A 24192-nucleotide genomic window follows, 5' to 3' on the forward strand; every position below is an offset into this window, starting at 1 on the left:
GGCAAGTACAGCATGGGTTAGATAGAGTGTAAAGCTCCCTCTACACTGTCCCATCAAACACTCCCAGGGCAGGTACAGCACGGGTTAGATACAGAGTAAAGCGCCCTCTACACTGTCCCATCAAACACTCCCAGGGCAGGTACAGCACGGGTTAGATATAGATTAAAGCTCCCTCAGCACTGTCCCATCAAACACTCCCAGAGCAGGTACAGCACGGTTTAGATACAGAATAAAGCTCCCTCTACAACTGTCCCATCAAACACTCCCAGGGCAGTTACAGCACGGGGTTAGATACAGAGTAAAGCTCCCTCTACACTGTCCCATCATACACTCCCAGGGCAGGTACAGAAAGGGTAATATACAGAGTAAAGCTCCCTCTACACTGTCCCATCAAACACTCCCAGGGCAGCTACAGCACGGTGTAAAGCTCCCTCTACACTGTCCCATTAAACACTCCCAGGGCAGGTACAGCATGGGTTAGATACAGTTTAAAGACCCCTCTACACTGTCCCATCAAACACTCCCAGGGCAGGTACAGCACGGGTTAGATACAGAGTAAATCTCCCTCTACACTGTCCCATCAAACACTCCCAGGGCAGGTACATCACGTGTTAGATACAGAGCAAAGCTCCCTCTACACTGCCCCATCAAACACTCCAAGGGCTCGTGCAGCACGGGTTAGATACAGAGTAAAGCTCTCTCTACACTGTCCCATAAAACACAGCCAGGGCAGGTACAGCACGGGTTAGATACAGAGTAAAGCTCCCTCTACACTGTCCCATCAAACACTCCCAGGGCAGGTGTAGCACAGGATAGATACAGAGTAAAGATCCCTCTACACTGTACCATCAAACACTCCCAGGGCAGGTACAGCACGGGTTAGATACAGACTAAAGCTCCCTCTACACTGTCCCATCAAACACTCCCAGGGCAGGTACAGCACGGGATTAGATACAGAGTAAAGCTCCCTCTACACTGTCCCATCAAACACTCCCAGGGCAGGTACAGCACATGGTTAGGTACAGAGTTAAGCTCCCTCTACACGGTCCCATCAAACACTCCCAGGGCAGGTACAGCACAGGGTTAGGTACAGAGTTAAGCTCCCTCTACACGGTGGCATAGTGGTTAGCACTGTTGCCTCACAGCGTCAGGGACCCGGGTTCGAATCCGGCCTCGGGCGACTGTCTGTGTGGAATTTGCACATTCTCCCCGTGTTTGCGTGGGTTTCCTCCGGGTGCTCCGGTTTCCTCCCACAGTCCAAAGATGTGCGGGTTAGGTTGATTGGCTATGATAAATTGACCCTTAGTGTTAGGGGGATTAAATACGTGGGGTTACGGGGATAGGGTGGGATATGTGTCGGTGCAGGCTCGATGGGCCGAAATGGCCTCTATCTGCACTGTGGGGTTCCTGTGATTTCCTGTGATTACACGGTCCCATCAAACACTCCCAGGGCAGGCACAGCACGGGTTAGATACAGAGTAAAGCTCCCTCTAATCTGTCCCATCAAACACTCCCAGGGCAGGTACAGCACGGGTTAGATACAGAGTAAAGCTGCCTCTACACTGTCCCATCAAACTCTCCCAGGGCAGGTACAGCATGGGTTAGATACAGAATAAAGCTCCCTCTACACTGTCCCATCAAACACTCCCAGGGCAGGTACAGCACGGGGTTAGCTACAGAGTAAAGCTCCCTCTACATTGTCCCAACAAACACTCCCAGGGCAGGTACAGCATGGGGTTAGATACAGATTAAAGCTCCCTCTACACTGTCCCATCAAACACTCCCAGGGCAGGTACAGCATAGGTTTAGATACAGAGTTAAGCTCCCTCCACACTGTCCCATCAAACAATCCCAGGGCAGGTACAGCACAGGGTTATTTACAGCGTAAAGCTCTCTCTGCACTGTCCCATCAAACACTCCCAGGCCAGGTACAGTACAGGGTTAGATACAGAGCAAAGCTCCCTCTACACTGTCCCATCAAACACTCCCAGGGCAGGTGGTGCACGGGTTAGATACAGAGTAAATCTCTCTCTACACTGTCCCATCAAACACTCCCAGGGCAGGTCCATCACGGGTTAGATACAGAGTAAAGCTCCCTCTACACTGTCCCATCAAACACTCCAAGGGCTTGTGCAGCACGGGTTAGATACAGAGTAAAGCTCCCTCTACACTGTCCCATAAAACACAGCCAGGGCAGGTACAGCACGGGTTAGATACAGAGTAAAGCTCCCTCTACACTGTCCCATCAAACGCTCCCAGGGCAGGTACAGCACGGGTTAGATACAGAGTAAAGCTCCCTCTACACTGTCCCATCAAACACTCCCAGGGCAGGTACAGCATGGGTTAGATACAGAGTAAAGCTCCCTCTACACTGTCCCATCAAACACTCCCAGGGCAAGTACAGCATGGGTTAGATACAGAGTAAATCTCCCTCTGCACTGTCCCATCAAACACTCCCAGGGCAGGTACAGCACCGGTTAGATACAGAGTAAAGCTGCCTCTACACTATCCCATCAAACAAACCCAGGGCAGGTACAGCACTGGTTAGATACAGAGTAAAGCGCCCTCTACACTGTCCCATCAAACACTCCCAGGGCAGGTACAGCACGGTTTAGATATAGATTAAAGCTCCCTCAACACTGTCCCATCAAACACTCCCAGAGCAGGTACAGCACGGGTTAGGTACAGAGAAAAGCTCCCTCTACACTGTCCCATCAAACACTCCCAGGGCAGGTACAGCACTGGGTTAGATATAGGGTAAAGCTGCCTCTGCACTGTCCCATCAAACACTCCCAGGGCAGGTACAGCACGGGGTTAGACACAGAGTAAAGCTCCCTCTACCCTGTCCCAACAAACACTCCCAGGGCAGGTACAGCACGGGGTTAGATACAGAGTAAAGCTCCCTCTACACTGTCCCATCAAACACTCCCAGGGCAGGTACAGCACAGGTTTAGATACAGAGTAAAGCTCCCTCTACACTCTCCCATTATACACTCCCAGGGCAGGTACATCATGGGTTAGATACAGAGTAAAGCTCGCTCCACACTGTCCCAACTAACACTCCTAGGGCAGGTACAGCACAGGTTACATACAGAGTAAAGCTCCCACTACACTGTCCCATCAAACACTCCCAGAGCAGGTACAGCACGGGTTAGATACAGAGTAAAGCTCCCTCTACACTGTCCCATCAAACACTCCCAGGGCAGGTACAGCACGGGTTAGATACAGAGTAAAGCTCCCTCTACACTGTCCCATCAAACACTCCCAGGGCAGGTACAGCACAGGGTTATTTACAGAGTAAAGCTCTCTCTGCACTGTCCCATCAAACACTTCCAGGCCAGGTACAGTACAGGGTTAGATACAGAGCAAAGCTCCCTCTACACTGTCCCATCAAACACTCCCAGGGCAGGTACAGCACGGGTTAGATACAGAGTAAAGCTCTCTCTACCCTGTCCCATCAAACACTCCAAGGGCTTGTGCAGCACGGGTTAGATACAGAGTAAAGCTCCCTCTACACTGTCCCATAAAACACAGCCAGGGCAGGTACAGCACGGGTTAGATGCAGAGTAAAGCTCCCTCTACACTGTCCCATCAAACACTCCCAGGGCAGGTACAGCACGGGTTAGATACAGAGTAAAGCTCCCTCTACACTGTACCATCAAACACTCCCATGGCAGGTACAGCACGGGTTAGATACAGAGTAAAGCTCCCTCTACACGGTCCCATCAAACGCTCCCAGGGCAGGTACAGCACGGGGTTAGATACAGAGTAAAGCTCGCTCTACACTTTCCCTTCAAACACTCCCAGGGCAGGTACAGCACAGGGTTAGATACAGAGTAAAGCTCCCTCTACACGGTCCCATCAAACACTCCCAGGGCAGGCACAGCACGGGTTAGATACAGAGCAAAGCTCCCTCTAATCTGTCCCATCAAACACTCCCAGGGCAGGTACAGCACGGGTTAGATACAGAGTGTGGTAAACCACTGTATTGTATATTGCCACCTCTGGGTGGCGCTGTGTATGGAGGCATGCCTCAGCTGACTCCACCCACCACTGTGTGGGTTCGTTCAGACTTGTTCAGTCACTCACGAAGAAGCATGGTCTCTTCTTAGCTAATAAAAGCCTTATTCATCTCTTCTTTCGACTCATCATCTCTTCTTCGACTCATCACCTTTTATGAAGTAATTGATAAGCGTATCAATTTTATTAGCTAAAAGTTAAATGGCGACACCTGAGGAGCAACAACAGCAACGGATACAGCAGACATTGCTGAGAGCCCTCAGACCACCACGCCTGGACCTCGACCCTCAAGATGTGGGTGCATCAGCCAAGTTTGAACACTGGCTGAGCTGCTTTGAATCCTTCCTCGCAATCTCACAGGTTACAGAGGAGGATCACAAACTGAAAAGTTTGACCGCCCAGGTGAGCCATCAAGTATATATGCTAATCCGGGACTCTAATACGTACGTGGCGGCCCTCGAGCTACTAAAAGGGCAATATACGCGCCCAGTGAACACAATTTACGCCCGACACCTCTTGGGATCCCGCAGGCAGCAACCGGGAGAATCGGTAGGGGCATTTGCACGGGCGCTACTGGCACTCTGCAGAGACTGCGATTGTAAAGCGGTAACGGCTGTGGAGGACGCGCAGGGACTCGCCTGTGATGCCTTCGTCAGGGGCCTCCAGTCAGACCACACCCGGCAGAGACTGCTAGAAAGCAAGGAACCCGACCTGAAGACGGCCATTGCCCTTGCGCTCTCGTTAGAGGAGGCCCACCGAAACCTCGAGGCATACCCCCGTAACGGCGCCGAGACATGGCAATCGAAACCGTGGGACACGGGACCGCCGCCCCCGGCACCAACCGCTGCAGCGACCCAACCGAGACAGCAGCCTCCGGTAAGAACTGCTTCGATGCCCAGTAACCAGGCCCAAAAATGCTATTTCTGTGGCCAGTTAAAACATCCCAGAGCGCACTGCCCAGCTAAGACAGCTACCTGCTCGGGCTGCGGGAAGAAAGGCCATTACGCTAACGCCTGCAAGGGGAAGCCAGCCAGCAGCGCAGCGTGCGGGCCGTGGGAGCAGCCATCTTATCCGCCATTTTGTGTACCCCCGGCCGCATGGCATCCGCCGCCATCGTATCCAACGCACTCAACCGCCATTTCGTCACCGGAACCGACCACCGTCTCGGCGGATGACTATAGTGACTCACTAAGCCACATACTGGCCTCCGTGACGCTGGATCAAGGCCACCCTCACCATCTATCCAGCTCCATGATGGATATCGCGGTAAACGGCCGCGCCACCAGTTGCCTGATCGACAGCGGGAGTACAGAGAGTTTCGTCCACCCCGACACGGTACGTAGCCACTCCCTCACGATTCTGCCAACGCACCATCGCATTTCTATGGCGTCCAAGTCCCAGTCAATGGACATCAGCGGCTACTGTGTGGTGACCCTGTCAGTAGGGGGCACTGAATATCAAAAATTTAAACTGCTAGTCCTGCCCCGTCTTTGCGCTGCCGTCCTGCTAGGGTTGGATTTTCAGTGCCACCTTAAGAGTGTCACACTAGCATACGGTGGACCCCTCCCCCCACTCACAGTCTGCAACCAACAACTTTTAAATCGCCCGCTGCAAACCACCTGCAGCCTTTCCACATTAAAAGTCCCCCCCCTCCCCTGTTCGCTAACCTCACCCGCGACTGTAAACCCATCGCTACCAAAAGCAGGCGGTACAGTGCCGGGGACAGAGCTTTTATCAGCTCTGAGGTGGAGCGGCTCTTGAAGGAGGGCATTATCGAAGGTAGCACTAGCCCCTGGCGAGCCCAGGTTGTAGTCGTTAAAACCACTGCAAAACGCCGCATGGTAATCGACTACAGCCAAACCATAAACCGGTACACCCAGCTGGACGCGTACCCCCTCCCTCGCATATCTGATATGGTCAATCAGATTGCGCAATACAAAGTATTCTCCACCATCGACCTTAAGTCAGCGTACCACCAGCTGCCCATCCGCCATGAGGACCGCCAGTATACTGCCTTCGAGGCAAACGGCCGCCTCTACCACTTCCTTAGGGTCCCCTTCGGCGTCACCAACGGGGTTTCGGTCTTCCAAAGGGAGATGGACCGAATGGTTGACCAGAACGCGCTGCGGGCAACCTTCCCCTATTTGGATAACGTCACCATCTGCGGCCACGACCAGCAGGACCACGACGTTAATCTAGCAAATTTCCTCCGTACGGCCCAACGGCTGAACCTAACGTACAATAAGGAAAAATGTATGTTTCACACCAAGCGCCTGGCCATCCTCGGCTGCGTGGTGGAGAACGGAGTCATCGGGCCCGACCCCGACAGAATGCGCCCCCTAATGGAGCTACCCCTTCCCCACTGCCAAAAAGCACTGAAGAGATGCCTGGGGTTTTTCTCCTACTACGCCCAGTGGGTGCCCCTCTATGCAGACAAAGCCAGGCCCCTCATCAAAGCCACCTCCTTCCCCCTGACACCAGAGGCGTGTGCAGCCTTCACTCTTATCAAGAACGATATCGCGAAGGCCGCAATGCACGCGGTGGATGAGTCCATCCCCTTCCAAGTGGAGAGCGATGCCTCCGACTTCGCCCTAGCCGCGACCCTTAACCAGGCGGGCAGACCCGTGGCCTTTTTCTCAAGGACCCTCCAGGGCCCCGAGACGAGACACTCCTCCGTCGAAAAGGAGGCCCAGGCTATTGTAGAAGCGGTGCGTCACTGGAGGCATTACCTGGCCGGGAAACGATTTACCCTGCTCACTGACCAGCGTTCAGTAGCTTTTATGTTTAATAATAAGCAGAGGGGTAAAATCAAGAACGACAAGATCTTGAGGTGGAGAATCGAACTCTCCACCTACAATTATGATATCTTGTATCGGCCAGGGAAACTCAATGAGCCCCCAGATGCCCTATCACGTGGTACATGCGCCAACGCGCAGAGTGATAGGCTGCAGTCCCTCCACAATGACCTCTGCCACCCGGGGGTCACCAGGTTTTTCCATTTTATCAAATCCCGTAACCTGCCCTACTCCATCGAGGAGGTCAGGACCATGACCAAGAGCTGCCAAATCTGCGCCGAGTGCAAACCGCACTTCTATAGGCCGGACAGAGCAAGCCTGATCAAGGCCACCCGCCCCTTCGAACGCCTGAGCGTCGATTTTAAAGGGCCCCTCCCCTCCGCTGACCGCAATGTGTACTTCCTCAACATAGTTGATGAGTACTCCCGTTTCCCCTTTGCCATCCCTTGCCCAGACATGACCAGTACCACGGTCATCAAGTGTCTGAATGACATACCCAGACGGGCGGGAGGACACGGTCTCCATACGAGATCTCGCGCCCTCGGGTACCCCTGAATTACCACCGTTATCCCCCTTACCACCGTTATCCCCCTTACCACTGTTATCCCCCACCACCCCTCCCAACCCAACCCCTGCAGACGGCATGCCAAAGCCCCAGGAATCTTCGCCAACCACCCAGACACCAGACCCGACGTCGGATGCTGCAACACCACCGCCGCCACCACGACGATCAGGACGTCAGACAAGGCCTCCTGATAGACTTAACTTGTAGTACCCTTCACCCCGCCGGACTTCACATTAAACAAGGGGTGAATGTGGTAAACCACTGTATTGTATATTGCCACCTCTGGGTGGCGCTGTGTATGGAGGCATGCCTCAGCTGACTCCACCCACCACTGTGTGGGTTTCGTTCAGACTTGTTCAGTCACTCACGAAGAAGCATGGTCTCTTCTTAGCTAATAAAAGCCTTATTCATCTCTTCTTTCGACTCATCATCTCTTCTTCGACTCATCACCTTTTATGAAGTAATTGATAAGCGTATCACAGAGTAAAGCTCCCTCTACACTGTCCCATCAAAAACTCCCAGGGCAAGTACAGCATGGGTTAGATACAGAGTAAAGCTCCCTCTGCACTGTCCCATCAAACACTCCCAGGGCAGGTACAGCATGGGTTAGATACAGAGTAAAGCTCCCTCTACACTGTCCCATCAAACACTCCCAGGGCAAGTACAGCATGGGTTAGATACAGAGTAAAGCTCCCTCTACACTGTCCCATCAAACACTCCCAGGGCAGGTACAGCACGGGTTAGATACAGAGTAAAGCTCCCTCTACACTGTCCCATCAAACAAACCCAGGGCAGGTACAGCACGGGTTAGATACAGAGAAAAGCTCCCTCTGCACTGTCCCATCAAACACTCCCAGGGCAGCTACAGCACGGGTAAGATACAGAGTAAAGCTTCCTCTACAATGTCCCATCAAACACTCCCAGGGCAGCTACAGCACGGTGTAAAGCTCCCTCTACACTCCCCATCAAACACTCCCAGGGCAGGTAGAGCACGGGTTAGATACAGATTAAAGCCCCCTCTGCACTGTCCCATCAAACACTCCCAGGGCAGGTACAGCACGGGTTAGATACATAAGAACATAAGAACATAAGAAATAGGAGCAAGAGTAGGCCAATCGGCCCCTCGAGCCTGCTCCACCATTCAATAAGATCATGGCTGATCTGATCCTAACCTCAAATCTTCTATCACTCTGCATCCACCCGAACCCATGTGATCTCCCGGGAGAGGCGAAAAACCAGATAAAGACCCAATGGCCAATTTGGGAGAAAAAAATCTGGGAAATTCCTCTCCGACCCATCTAGGCGATCGAAATTCTTCCAGGAGATCACTCTGTCCCTATATTTTCTACAGTACTTACCTTCTGTAAAGGCGATCTCCACCCCAGCCAGGAACAGGAATAAAACCATCTCCTGAAATCTAACAGAATTAGAACACAGTAGGAGCAGAACAAGGCTACACGGCCCCTGGGCCCGCTCCACTACCCACAGGGCCATGACCATTCCGAACCCAGACTCATGTCCAATTTCCTGCCCGCTCCCTGTAACCCTTTATTCCCTTTACTTCTAGGAAACTATCTATTTCTGTTTTAAATTTATTTAATGATGTAGCTTCCACAGCTTTCTGGGGCAGCAAATTCCACAAACCTACCACCCTCTGAGTGAAGAAGTTTCTCCTCATCTCAGTTTTGAATGAGCAGCCCCTTATTTTAAGATTATGCCCCCTAGTTCTAGTTTCACCCATCATTGGGAACATCCTCACCGCATCCACCCGATCAAGCCCCTTCACAATCTTATATGTTTCAATAAGATCGCCTCTCATTCTTCTGAACTCCAATGAGTAGAGTCCCAATCTACTCAACCTCTCCTCATATGACCACCCCCTCATCCCCGGGATTAACCGAGTGAACCTTCTTTGTACTGACTCGAGAGCAAGTATGTCTTTTCTTAAGTATGGACACCAAAACTGTATGCAGTATTCCAGGTGCGGCCTCACCAATACCTTGCACAACTGCAGCAATACCTCCCTGTTTTTATATTCCAACCCCCTAGCAATAAAAGCCAACATTCCATTGGCCTTCTTAATCACTTGCTGCACCTGCATACTAACTTTTTGAGTTTCGTGCACCAGGACCCCCAGATCCCTTTGTACTACAGTACTTTCCAGTTTCTTGCCATTAAGATAATAACTTGCGCTATGATTTTTCCTGCCAAAGTGCATAACCTCACACTTTCCAGTATTGTATTCCATCTGCCAAATCTCTGCCCACTTACTTAGCCTGTCTATGTCCCTTTGCAGGTTTTTTATGTCCTCCTCACTCACTACTTTCCCTCCCATCTTTGTATCATCTGCAAACTTTGATATGTTACACTCGGTCCCCTCCTCCAAATCGTTAATATAGATTGTAAAGAGTTGGGGACCCAGCACTGACCCCTGCGGAACACCACTAGTTACTGGTTGCCAATCTGAGAACGAACCATTTATCCCAACTCTCTGCTTTCTGTTAGAGAGCCAATCCTCCACCCATGCCAGAATATTACCCCCAATCCCGTGATTTTTTATCTTTATACAGAGTAAAGCACCCTCTACACTGTCCCATCAATCACTCCAAGGGCTTGTGCAGCACGGGTTAGATACAGAGTAAAGCTCCCTCTACACTGTCCCATCAAACACTTCCAGGGCAGGTACAGCACAGGTTAGATACAGAGTAAAGATCCCTCTACACTGTACCATCAAACACTCCCAGGGCAGGTACAGCACGGGTTAGATACAGAGTAAAGCTCCCTCTACACTGTCCCATCAAACACTCCCAGAGCAGGTACAGCACGGGTTAGATAAAGAGTAAAGCTCCCTCTAACAGTCCCATCAAACACTCCCAGGGCAGGTACAGCACGGGGATAGATACAGAGTAAAGCTCCCTCCACACTGTCCCATCAAACACTCCCAGGGCAGGTGCAGCACAGGGTTAGATACAGAGTAAAGCTCCCTCTAATCTGTCCCATCAAACACTCCCAGGGCAGGTACAGCAAGGGTTAGATACAGAGTGAAGCTCCCTCTACACTTTCCCATCAAACACTCCCAGGGCAGGTACAGCACGGGTTAGATACAGAGTAAAGCTGCCTCTGCACTGTCCCATCAAACACTCCCAGGGCAAGTACAGCACGGGTTAGATACAGAATAAAGCTCCCTCTACACTGTCCCATCATACACTCCCAGGGCAGGTACAGCACGGGGTTAGATAAAGAGTTAAGCTCCCTCTACACTGTCCCATCAAACACTCCCAGGGCAGGTACAGCACGGGGTTAGATACAGAGTAAAGCTCCCTCTACACTGTCCCATCAAAAACTCCCAGGGCAGGTACAGCACGGGGTTAGATACAGAGTAAAGCTCGCTCTACACTTTCCCTTCAAACACTCCCAGGGCAGGTACAGCACAGGGTTAGATACAGAGTAAAGCTCCCTCTACACGGTCCCATCAAACACTCCCAGGGCAGGCACAGCACGGGTTAGATACAGAGCAAAGCTCCCTCTAATCTGTCCCATCAAACACTCCCAGGGCAGGTACAGCACGGGTTAGATACAGAGTAAAGCTCCTTCTGCACTGTCCCATCAAAAACTCCCAGGGCAAGTACAGCATGGGTTAGATACAGAGTAAAGCTCCCTCTACACTGTCCCATCAGAAACTCCCAGGGCAGGTACAGCACGGGTTAGATACAGAGTAAAGCTGCCTCTACACTGTCCCATCAAACACTCCCAGGGCAGGTACAGCACGGGTTAGATACAGAATAAAGCTCCCTCTACACTGTCCCATCAAACACTCCCAGGGCAGGTACAGCACAGGTTAGATACAGAGTAAAGCTCCCTCTACACTGTCCCATCAAACACTCCCAGGGCAGGTGCAGCATGGGTTAGATACAGAGTAAAGCTCCCTCTACACTGTCCCATCAAACACTCCCAGGGCAGGTACAGCATGGGTTAGATACAGAGTAAAGCTCCCTCTACACTGTCCCATCAAACACTCCCAGGGCAGGTACAGCACGGATTAGATACAGAGTAAAGCTCCCTCTACACTGTCCCATTAAACAAACCCAGGGCAGGTACAGCACGGGTTAGATACAGAGAAAAGCTCCCTCTGCACTGTCCCATCAAATACTCCCAGGGCAGCTACAGCACGGGTAAGATACAGAGTAAAGCTCCCTCTACAATGTCCCATCAAACACTCCCAGGGCAGCTACAGCACGGTGTAAAGCTCCCTCTACACTGTCCCATCAAACACTCCCAGGGCAGGTACAGCACGGGTTAGATACAGAGTAAAGCACCCTCTACACTGTCCCATCAAACACTCCAAGGGCTTGTGCAGCACGGGTTAGATAAAGAGTAAAGCTCCCTCTACACTGTCCCATAAACATAGCCAGGGCAGGTACAGCACGGGTTAGATACAGAGTAAAGCTCCCTCTACACTGTCCCATCAAACACTCCCAGAGCAGTGTAAGATTCGCAATTTTCAGCAAAAATCACGCAAGAAAACTGGATAAAATAAGACTGTTTATTGACCAAAGTAAGCTTGCACAGAAAAACCTTTGATAAAAGGGCATACAAAATGGCCGCCAGGCCCCGTGATCAGTTTATGAACCATTTTATTTCTGTTACTGCAAGCCAGACAGGCTTGTGGATTGAAGACAGTGAGCCCACGAAAGCCAGTCTCTGGGAACCGAAACTCAGAGCAACAGCATACATATTCAATGGATTATAAGTACTTGATGGGGCCCATCAAGATATGGGCGGACAATGTAAAAACACTTATACCCATTTATCGTACAAAGAAAAAACCGTTTAGCAGCCATCAAGGAAAATGTCCGGACCGATCAATATGCGAACCGAGCCACGGTGACAATGCAAAAGACATTGAAAGACATTATCGGCCAGGAAGGCCAGTTTAAGTTATCACCGGCTCCGTTACAAGACAAAGCGCCCCTGCAGAGATTTCTGCCCGCCAAAATTAATACAAAGACAGGACTATGATTTGGCGGGAGATAAGACTGTCCCAAAAGAGTATAACTATGGATTGAAAGTCCATCTAAAAAAACTTCGGACTCCGGGTTACTTGAACAACTTCTTCTTCACTGCCACGGCTTCTTGTTGGGCGACTTCAGGCTTCCATTTCTTCAAGAACTTTCTTCTACGAGGAACGAACGAAGGGCGGACGGTGCCCGGATCGGCGCCTCTTCCACTTTGGCAGATCGATGAAAACGTTTTCGTCTTTTTAAAGACGGACGGTTTCGGTAAAAGGACAACGTGGTCGGTGTTCAGCCAAACAAGGCTCGGCCACGACGAGAAGACGACGAGGGTGGCCCGGGTACTGGGGTCAGGAGATCATCGACGACCCAGGCCGACGGAGAAGAAACCCTCTGGAGGACTGGCGATCTAGGCCACAAGATTCTCCCAAGTGCATAGCCTGCATCTGGGTCTGCTCCATGAACTCAAATCGACTCAGTGGATCTCAACCTTAACGAGCGCTCATCGAGGCTGGGTCTACCCCACCGCCTCGAGGGAGGAGAGAATATCGACTGCGCCAGAAGTTTCCAAATCCACGTGACGACGGAAAGCGGTGCCAAAAAGGCTGCGAACCCCCTTTCTCGCGATTTCGAGAGTGGTGAGCATGATCCCAAGTTCCCCAGGTCGAAACTTAGTTTAGGTATAGGGGAGGGAGTTAAGGGAAATCGTAATGTGTTTCCCCTTTTTCGATGTGCCGTGTGTTCCCCATTTCCATAGAGTCAAGTTCATAAATTTGTGCATGATTGTAGTAACTTTAATCTGTGCCTATGATATGTATTTTGTAATGCTTCAAACTGTTTAAAAAATAAAAGCATCCATTTCGTGCTATTCAACCTGGTCTATTGAGTTCTTTCTCTGCACTACTGTTCTCTGCACCTAAGTCCAAGGTCTAGAACCGTAGGGGGGGAGTGGGTCGAACCACTCAAGGGCAATTATTGCACGAAGCCTGGCAGGAGACCAGAAAGAGCAAGAGAAACCCCCTACAGAAATGGCGACCGCGGCAGGACCGCGGCAGCAGGAAAGTAGTGTGTTAGATCAAGATCTGAATAGACGAAATGTGATGGATGAAAGAATAGCAGATTATGTTTTCGGAAAAGTCAACCTCACAAAACAATGGATATCTGATCTACTAAGGGATAGGCGCCCGCTAGACGCAGCCATCAAGTGGACAGCGGGTAGAGAGCATAAGAAATCTGTAGAAAAGGCGGTCTGGCTGATGTGCTACAAGAAACAAGTCCAGCTTTTGGACCAGGTAGTTGCAGCACAGACAGTCCAGATCAACGGCTTGCTTAAAGGCGTGGAGGAAAAGGTTGCGGGAGGTCAAAAACTGATTGAATCGCTTGACGCGCTGAACCAGGAACGCCGCTCTGTAATTCGCTGCCACGAAACCCGGGTAGAATATTTAAAATGTCAGGTCGTGGAGGCCAAGGCCAGTGAAGGTAGAATGAGAGAGAGGTGTTCCCGTCTAGCCAAACAAGTAGATGCCCAAGAGGAAAAGCTCCTGGGAGCCAGGGCAGCATATAAAATGGCCATGGAGGATAGATCTGAGAACACCGACCACAGCACTTGCCGCCGGGAGCTAGAGGACCTGAGAAAGGCCCTAGCGAAGGCAAACGGGTTGGTGTGTCTCATAAATCCACTAGCGAGTCAGCTGTTGCTAGCCAAGGAATCCAAAAGACCGATTCCACAAGAGGCAGTTGGGGTACCAACCCCCGAACCCTCTGCGCCTCCTGCCTATGAGGAGTCTTGGACTCCGGGACAGGAGACGGAGACGGTAGAGGAAAAGAGCCCTGAGGTAGAGCAACCCCAGACAGTAGAGTCGGGGTCGGCACCAATGTGTCCAACGAGACACCGGAGGATCGGTCCAAATGAAGAAAATGGCGATGACGGACCCCTTGAGAGTCAGATCATAATGCCTCATAGCGCACGACAGCTAAGAGAGATGATAAGTCACATCCCAAAACTCTCCGAGTCAGGAGATCCCTCCGTGCATTTCAGGGACGTGGAGCAGACCGCAGCAGTCAATGACTGCGACGGGGTTGAACAGTCTAAAATGCTGCTGTTCTCCCTGGACAGTTCGCTCCTCCAGTGTCTCCCTGACGAGAGCAAGAGAGGGCACAGGGACTATGAGTTGCTACGGGATGAGATTCTGGAGATCATGGGAGAGGGGGACGGAACTCCGTTCCTCCGTTTAGAAAAGACAGTGCAGCTAGAGGGAGAACCCCCACGGGTTTTCGCCGACAGGTTGTGGCCAGTGTATCGGCGCAGCTGCCCGGGCGGGCCGGCCCGGGCCGGGCTGGATGGCGAACAAAGGGCTCACTGGCTTCGGTGCCTGGTAGCAGGTTGCCTGCCAGTAGTGAAGGAACAGGCCAAAGCATGGTTTGACCCCACTAACGCCCGCTCCACGGAGGAAGTAGTACTAGATCAGCTCACGATCAGTTATAGAAACAACAAGGGCAAGAAAACGCCTGTTGTGAAAGGAAAGGTGCATGAGGTGAGACCCGCAGCCTCTGCTAAAAAGGAATGGCGTCAGGAGGGAAATCGCCATCCCCAAGCAAATAGCAGTTGTTACGGGTGTGGGAAGGAGGGTCATTGGCGCAAGGACTGTAGGAATCCTTGGAAGGATAAGAGGGAGACAGAGTTCGCCGCAGCCCAAGATCGAGCCCAAGCCCGAGTCGCCAACGGCCCGAGAGTTTCCCCAACACCAGCACAACCACAAGTGCAGGCCGCTGCCCCAACACCAGTCCAGAACCCAACCGTAGCCTTTGCCCCGAATAAAGGGGGTGGTGCGGTTGTGGACCCCGCTGCGATCGAGTCAGTCTTGGAGACTATGCGGTCTCTGATGACCTGGCAGGGGAAGGTAGCGGTTGCTAACAGCCCTATCGCCCCCGAGACCCCAGCCGAAACACCTAAATGACTGACGCCCGCGCAGCCCATCTACTTGTGTCCGCTCCGCTATGACGCTTGGAGAAGACCTGTGGTGGAGATGGAGGTGGAGAAACAAAGGGGTAGTTACCTGTTGGATACGGGAGCTTCGTGTACCTTGATCCACACGGACAAACCTTTTGCCTCACCTCTGTCCGCCCAGGCTCCATATTTAGTAGCGGGTTTCACGGGTAGAGCACAGGCTGGCGCGCACTCCCTCCCGCTCTCCATTCAGTTGGGAGCGCTCCACACCACATGGACGTGCATCCTATTGAAGTGGAAAGAGGGGGGGGGGAAAGGCATCCTCGGGGCTGATTTCTTGGTGGAACACGGGATCCTCGTGGACCTGAGAAATCACTGTCTCTGGGGAGCCGAGGGCGGTTTAGGTAAGGTAGTCGTAATCCCGGGGAAGGAAGAAAAGGGGGCCCTGTGCACTATGAAGCCATCAGGAGGTTACGATCTCGAGCTCATGATAACAAACGTCCCAACGGACTTGCAGGCGCGTGTGTCAGAAAATCTGACCGCGTTCGCCACCCACAAGCACGACTGCGGGAGAGTCACTGGGTTCGAAGTCAGCGTAGACGGGGACCCCATGATCCGACCCCAAAAGCAGTATAATTTCCCCAAGGAGGCAGAACCCGACATGGAGACAGCAATATCTTCATTGGTACAGCAGGGCGTATTGAGGACGATAGCCACCCACGTGAACTCCCCATTATGGCCGGTAAAGAAACCGGACAATTCGTGGAGAGCCACGGTGGACTATAGAGTCCTCAATAGTAATATCCCAGCCTGCGCGCCCACGGTAGCAGCAGTTGCAGACTTAATAGGGAGTATTCCAGCATCGGCGACCACATTCACGATGCTGGACATCTCGAACGGTTTTTGGTCCATTCCGCTGCGGCGGGAGGACCAGTACAAGTTTGCCTTTACTTTCAAAGGGCAACAGTACACCTGGAACTGCTTACCACAGGGTTTTCACAACAGCCCCAGCATTTTCCATCAGTGTATGGCGGGGAGTTTGAAAGAGTTCAGCCAGCCCAACCAGATAGTGCAGTATGTGGACGACTTACTCCTGTTCACAGATACAAGGGAGCAGCACGGCCCACTGTTAGCCGAATTGTTGGAACTGTTAGAAAGGAAGGGTTTCAAAGTAAACCCAAAGAAAGCCCAGATCGGCCAGCAGGAAGTTAAATTCCTGGGTCTGGCCATCCGCGCTGGGGAAAGAGCCATAGATAAGGCCAGACGGGAATCTATACAAGATCTGCCGATTCCCAACACAGTAACGGGTGTAAGGTCCTTTTTGGGATTGACCGGGTACTGCAGAGATTTCATCGAGGACTATGCTGCCACAGCGGCCCCGCTACTTCGACTCTTACACAAGGGAGTCGAGTGGTCTTGGGACGAGGGGTGCCAGGCAGCATTCGAGAAGTTGAAAAGAGATCTGCAGACCGCGCCAGCCCTAGGGGCCATAGATGGGGGAGAGGAGTTCTTTCTGGAGGTAGCCGCTAGTGGGGACAGCCTGAGCGCAGTACTGCTCCAAGAGCGGCACGGCAAGCTAAGACCAGTAGTTTATTCCTCCAGGGTGCTCACGGATGTGGAGAGGAGTTTCTCCAATTGCGAACGGCATCTCCTGGCCACGCATTGGGCTGTGAACAGATCAGTGATCTTCACAGGGACCTCTCCCATTACGCTCCTCACCCATCACACCCCCACGAAGATGCTTCTGGACGGGAGGATTAAGGATGGGACCGTAAGCAGCGCTCGGATTGCGCGCTGGACCCTCCTCCTTTCCCAGATGGATCTCAAAGTTAAAGGCCTCTGCGCGCCAAGGCTCGCAGCCAATATGGCATATCCCGGGACAGCCCATCAATGTTCCGTAGAAGGGGTATGGGAAGTTAACATAGGTTTACGGGCCGGGATACATCCCACGGGCCGCGAGATCTACGTAGACGGTTCTAGCACTGTAGCTGACGGCAAGCGACTCACAGGGTGTGGAGTTTATGACCCTGCGGCAAACATTGCCCTGGCAATTAAGCTCCCCAGCACTATGAGCGCGCAGCAGGCTGAACTGTCCGCGGTGGCGTACGTGGTTACCCACCCCGAGATTTTCCCAACCCCATACACGATTTGCTCAGACAGCATGTTCACGTGCAATTCGTGTACGGAGTACCTCGCCATCTGGTCCCGACGCGGGTACACCTCCGCGGACGGGCGGCCTTTAACAGTTAAGCCCTTGCTGGAGAAGATCCTAGCAGCTGTGGGGGAGAAAGGAGAGGTGTTCATCCATAAGGTGAAGGCTCACTCCATTACAGAACCCCGCAGTCAGGGCAACCAGCAGGCGGATGCGCTAGCCAGGGAGGGTGCCCGCAACGGCATTCTCTGGGACCCATACGAACCCGGACCCGTGGCGGCGATCCAAGGCAGGGAGGGAATTCCCGGGAACACAGGGGTGACACCGCCCCCAGACCTAAAGACCGTCCAAACCCTGGATCCCACCCTAAAAACAGTCCTAAAAGCCATCACAGAGGGCAAACAGGTAGAAGGTCCGTACAGTACGGCAGCCCTCACAGTCAAGGAAGGTATGCTGTTCCAAAAGGAGCAATGGGTTGTGCCGCAGCAGCACCGAAGGGAATTCCTGCAATTGGCCCACGAGGGTCCAGGAGCGGGACACCCCGGACCTGAGGTCACCTGGCAACGGGTGGAACAGGCGGGATGGTGGCCGGGACTTCGGGACGATGTCCGCGAGTTCTGCGCAAGCTGTCTTGTGTGTGCTGCTAACAACCCAGACCCCCACAAAAGGAAGGTGCCCATGGGGCACATCAGGAGGGTAGAGGGACCATGGCAGTCGATTCAGGTCGACTACATAGGGCCCCTGCCCGCCGCCCAGGGAGGCTATAAGTACTGCCTTGTCCTGGTAGATGTGTTCACCAAATGGGTAGAAGCCTTCCCGTGCAGAACAGCTACGGCACTGGGTACTGCTAAGATCTTGATTCGGGAAGTGTTCTCACGGTGGGGACTCCCCCGTTTTGTAGAGTCCGACCAAGGGAGTCAGTTCACCGGTCAAGTAATGCAGAACGCCCTCAGGCTCTTGGGCATTGAGGGAAAGTGGCACGTAGCATACAATCCCCAGTCATCCGGGATTGTTGAGCGTATGAATCGGACCCTCAAGGAAAAGCTGAGGAAAGAGACAATGGGCTCGCCCCAGAAATGGGCGGAGGTCCTGCCTTTAGTCCTCATGGGGATCCGAGCCAGCCAGTCCAAAAGCACGGGGTATTCCCCGCACGAGTTAATGACTGGAAGGATCATGCGAACACCCACCCATGTGCTAGCCCCGGTGCTCACTGAGGGCCAGCTCCGAGAGGTGAAACGGGACAAATTCGCCCAAACCCTCTTGGAGCGCCTGAGACAGATTTATGGGCAGGCGGCTGGGAACATGGGAAGACAGCACCAGGGAAATAAACTGTTGTTAGAACCTCGGAAACAACAAGAGTGGGTAGTCGGGGACCAGGTCATGGTCCGAAACTACGCCAGGGTAGGGAGTTTTGAACCACTGTACATGGGGCCATACAGCATTGTAGACAAAGCCAGCCCCATGGTTTATGCAGTGAAGACGCCCCGACGTACCAAATGGTTTCACATCAACCAGTGTAAACTGTTTAAACCGGGTACACAAGGGCCACCAAAGGGGACCAGGTCTGAGAACAAAGATCCTCAGCCTGTAACAGAGTCACAGACCACACAGGCTGGAGCAGTAGCCTGCGTGAAGGGAGAGGCCATCCCATTGGAGTGGGAGGTCTCATCTTTTGAATGGGATTTAGGCAGGGGAGAGCCCGAACAGCTCAACCTCGCTTTAGACCCAATCACGGAGGAGGAAGAGTCAGAGGACGGCAGTCCCGCCCTCGACTCAAGCTTGGGGGAGGTAGGGAGTGGGGGTGGAGACTCGTTACCTGTAGGGACAGGTGAGGTGGGGTCGGAAGCCACAGACCCCGACCCCGGGGGGGCGGAGCCTGAGGAAGGGGAGCTGGAGCCGGCAGCTGTGGAGGAACCACAGGCTGTGCCGGTAACAGTCACGACCCCAGGTCCATCGGCCCCGGGAGCCCAACCCAAAGCAGCCCCTCGTAGGTCAGCTCGAGCGCCCCAGCCCAGAAAATTTTGGCCAGATTCTCCCCATCCTCCCCAACCACGGTTTAAAGCAGCCCCAGGAAGACATGATCCCCGTTCAGCAGCGACAGGCTGCGGGGGATCAAGGCCAAAGATCAATGCAGCCCCACCGCAGGGTGTGGCACACGACAGACCTCACAGGGATTCGGAAAGCCGCCCCACGGAGGGCGGCGCTGTACATAAGTTAAGATAGGTAATTATGGTCATAGTTTAAGGAATGTAAAGTATATGGTGTTAAGAGTACAATTTTGAAGTCTGCCCGGTATGTGTGTTTGTTAGGGAGCGGGGTCCAGGAACCCGCGCGTCCAATTAATTTAGGCCAGCACCTATCGGGAGCCCGGCTACATCATTTTGTTGGTTACAGAAACCTGGGATACGATGGAAAGGATTGTCGTCGCGTTCATGGCGATCGGGTGCGGGTGGGCCTACCGAGGCCGCACCAAGGACGTCATCATTTTCGGGTGCTCCGGGGGCACGGCCCCCATCGCAACGGATGGGACGGGGGAGCGAGAGGTAGAGGAAACCGCCACCTACTTCCACCAAGGGAGATGGCCAGGTTGGCTGGGAACGAATTCTACGGAATATTCCAGCAATTTCGGTTTTGCCTACCAAGAGACTTCATTAACGTGCCCTCGAGTGAGGATCCTAGCGCCCAGTCAGCGTCACCGTGGGAAAGAGGATTTGTCTGGTGTGCAATGGGAACGTACCACCAAGGCGATGGTGGTGGCTACGAAAGCTGGGAAAGGACATGAGAAACTCTACGGTCGAGTGGGAGCGACTGGGTAATAATACCCATCGGACTATTACGGGAACTCACGGACAATTACGTGTGTGTTGGGACAAATGGTGGGAACCGGATGAGGGAATATATGTCTGTATGTGGGGTTCGAGACGCGTCTGCCCCAAGGGCGTGTCCATCTTCTTCCAGAGGCAGTGGCAGGATGAAGGGAAGGGGATGAGATGGGATGTTAGCACTCGAGCGTGCGGAGCCCCATACTCCCCTATTCCGGTGAACGCCACTGAACTCATCACCCGCCCACGCAAGCCCCTGCCCACGCTTCCGGTAGCACTAGCCCAGAAAGGAGGGTGCCCAACCACCACCAAGGGACCCGGGAACGGTTTAGTATTGGTACCCACCGGTCAGGTGCTGTACCAAGGGGTACACTACGCGGTGGCCTCAGTGATTTTAAATCTCACTGAGGTAAGATTGCCGGAGTGGTATCCCAAAGAAACGGAACAATTATACCAGGTCCTGTTAACCAGTATGTTTAGACAATTTTACGAATTTGACTTTGCCGACATCGACAGAGACAAATTATACACCACACCGCCAGAAGTTTTGGATCGAGTCGGGAGGCAAAGAAGGGGTACTGTAAATGACATATTCACTGCTTTTAATACCGGGACATCTGTTGTCAACGCTCTAGATAACGTGGAGCTGCAGACACAGATCAACGGTTTAAAAGCCCAGTTAAGGAACATATTGACAGACGAAAACAAGGTCGTGGGTTCTGAGTTGCATGAGGACCAGGCCATGACACTACACTTTAAGGACATAATTGCTGAGCTGGAGAAACACGCGAGAACGGTAAATGCACTCATTAAGGAGGATCGGAATGCGTCCGATCAAGCTGCGCAAAACGAGGCCTGTGTGCTGTACGGGGCGTGGTTATTGGGCGAGGGCCGCAGTAATCTTGAGGATTTAAAACAGGGTTTGGTCCCGTCCTGGATCAGCAACAAGCACTTGCAAGCGCTCCACCCTTTTGAGAATGCATTAAGCCCGTGCCAGCTCAGACTAGCCGCAGAAGCATACCCAGTTCCAGTGGACTGCGGACATTCGAATCACACTATTATGGGAATAGTAGTAAGAATGCCGGTGTTGGGTCCCGCAGCAAAGCCCGCCCCGGTATACAGAGTAGAGAACATTGGAGTCATTCAGGGGGGCGCACACATTCGTTACGCAGTGGTCCCACCTTACGTCATCAGATGGGAGCGTACGATGACAGGCACCGACCTCTCGGGATGTCGGAGCCGGGGAGCACACATCATCCTGTGTCCCCAGCACTTGAATGCCTTTTTGAAACCACAGTGCGGGTTCAGAACCGCTAGCGCGAAGCCGGTGAATTGCACCATGGAGGCAATGGCAGAGGACCATGTGCCCCCACAGGTAGCATATATCGGGGGTGGGACATACTGCGTCACCACTGCAGCGCCTCAGTACCGATATGGACAACACGAGTGGTGTTCGGTCGGTGATAGCAGTTTCTGTTTCAAACCCAGGGCCGAGGTTCAAGTGGCACAACAACGAATTGTTCCCATTTCCTGCGCCCTCCACTGTACACATCACTATCAAAGAGAATTTCACAGACTTACTACGATTTGTCGCGCATTTTGGTTATGTCATTCCCCCTCTTCCCGAACACCTCACCAAGGTTTTAAAAGCCGTTATAGTTTCGCAGAAACATTTCTATACACTGGAGCAGAAGACTTTAGAGATAGGAAAAGACATATTGGACATAACCATCCCACCATGGTGGGACTTGTTCACCAACATAGAGGTCCCCGCCTGGATTAGAATAGCATCCCATATCCTAGTAGTATGTCAGGTTTTGATTGTGATATTTTTGCTCTTCGTGCATTGCAAAAGAGGCAAACGCCTCCAGAGGCACGAGAACACAGGAGAATGGAGAGAACGCTATGTGCGGATGGGGGAAGCAGATACCCCACTCTAAGCTGCTAGTATAAGATTAAGCGTCCCTCCATTTAAAATTTTTTGTTGTTTTTTTGTTGATTGTTTTGGGTTATAAGGAAATAAGTATTGTCATGTTATTAGTTGTTCTTAAGTTTTTTTGGATTAATAAAAGATGCATGCAGATGGCGCAAAAGGGTATCAACCCCTGCCCATCTGACAGGTGAAGGTGTTATAGTTTAAGATTTGCTGTCTATGATTCCAAATGTGCATGAGGTAATTTTCATTTTTCTCCGGAAATGGGAACTGCATGTGTCGTGAGGGGCATAGATAGTTAAGTGCCAGGAATGTTTGGATGTGGGGAATCAGGGAAAATTTGCTCATCAAGGATTATTGATACTTTAAGCAAGCTATCAGTATCACAGGGGGGCCTGTAAGATTCGCAATTTTCAGCAAAAATCACGCAAGAAAACTGGATAAAATAAGACTGTTTATTGACCAAAGTAAGCTTGCACAGAAAAACCTTTGATAAAAGGGCATACAAAATGGCCGCCAGGCCCCGTGATCAGTTTATGAACCATTTTATTTCTGTTACTGCAAGCCAGACAGGCTTGTGGATTGAAGACAGTGAGCCCACGAAAGCCAGTCTCTGGGAACCGAAACTCAGAGCAACAGCATACATATTCAATGGATTATAAGTACAGGATGGGGCCCATCAAGATATGGGCGGACAATGTAAAAAACACTTATAACCCATTTATCGTACAAAGGAAAAACCGTTTAGCAGCCATCAAGGAAAATGTCCGGACCGATCAATATGCGAACCGAGCCACGGTGACAATGCAAAAGACATTGAAAGACATTATCGGCCAGGAAGGCCAGTTTAAGTTATCACCGGCTCCGTTACAAGACAAAGCGCCCCTGCAGAGATTTCTGCCCGCCAAAATTAACACAAAGACAGGACTATGATTTGGCGGGAGATAAGACTGTCCCAAAAGAGTATAACTATGGATTGAAAGTCCATCTAAAAAAACTTCGGACTCCGGGTTACTTGAACAACTTCTTCTTCACTGCCACGGCTTCTTGTTGGGCGACTTCAGGCTTCCATTTCTTCAAGAACTTTCTTCTACGAGGAACGAACGAAGGGCGGACGGTGCCCGGATCGGCTCCTCTTCCACTTTGGCAGATCGATGAAAACGTTTTCGTCTTTTTAAAGACGGACGGTTTCGGTAAAAGGACAACGTGGTCGGTGTTCAGCCAAACAAGGCTCGGCCACGACGAGAAGACGACGAGGGTGGCCCGGGTACTGGGGTCGGGAGATCATCGACGACCCAGGCCGACGGAGAAGAAACCCTCTGGAGGACTGGCGATCTAGGCCACAAGATTCTCCCAAGTGCATAGCCTGCATCTGGGTCTGCTCCATGAACTCAAATCGACTCAGTGGATCTCAACCTTAACGAGCGCTCATCGAGGCTGGGTCTACCCCACCGCCTCGAGGGAGGAGAGAATATCGACTGCGCCAGAAGTTTCCAAATCCACGTGACGACGGAAAGCGGTGCCAAAAAGGCTGCGAACCCCCTTTCTCGCGATTTCGAGAGTGGTGAGCATGATCCCAAGTTCCCCAGGTCGAAACTTAGTTTAGGTATAGGGGAGGGAGTTAAGGGAAATCGTAATGTGTTTCCCCTTTTTCGATGTGCCGTGTGTTCCCCATTTCCATAGAGTCAAGTTCATAAATTTGTGCATGATTGTAGTAACTTTAATCTGTGCCTATGATATGTATTTTGTAATGCTTCAAACTGTTTAAAAAATAAAAGCATCCATTTCGTGCTATTCAACCTGGTCTATTGAGTTCTTTCTCTGCACTACTGTTCTCTGCACCTAAGTCCAAGGTCTAGAACCGTAGGGGGGGAGTGGGTCGAACCACTCAAGGGCAATTATTGCACGAAGCCTGGCAGGAGACCAGAAAGAGCAAGAGAAACCCC

This window comes from Somniosus microcephalus, chromosome 12 (genome assembly GCF_052327205.1).
Source record: "Somniosus microcephalus isolate GS21.2 chromosome 12, FLI_Smic_1.0, whole genome shotgun sequence".
In the NCBI taxonomy this organism is placed as follows: domain Eukaryota; kingdom Metazoa; phylum Chordata; class Chondrichthyes; order Squaliformes; family Somniosidae; genus Somniosus; species Somniosus microcephalus.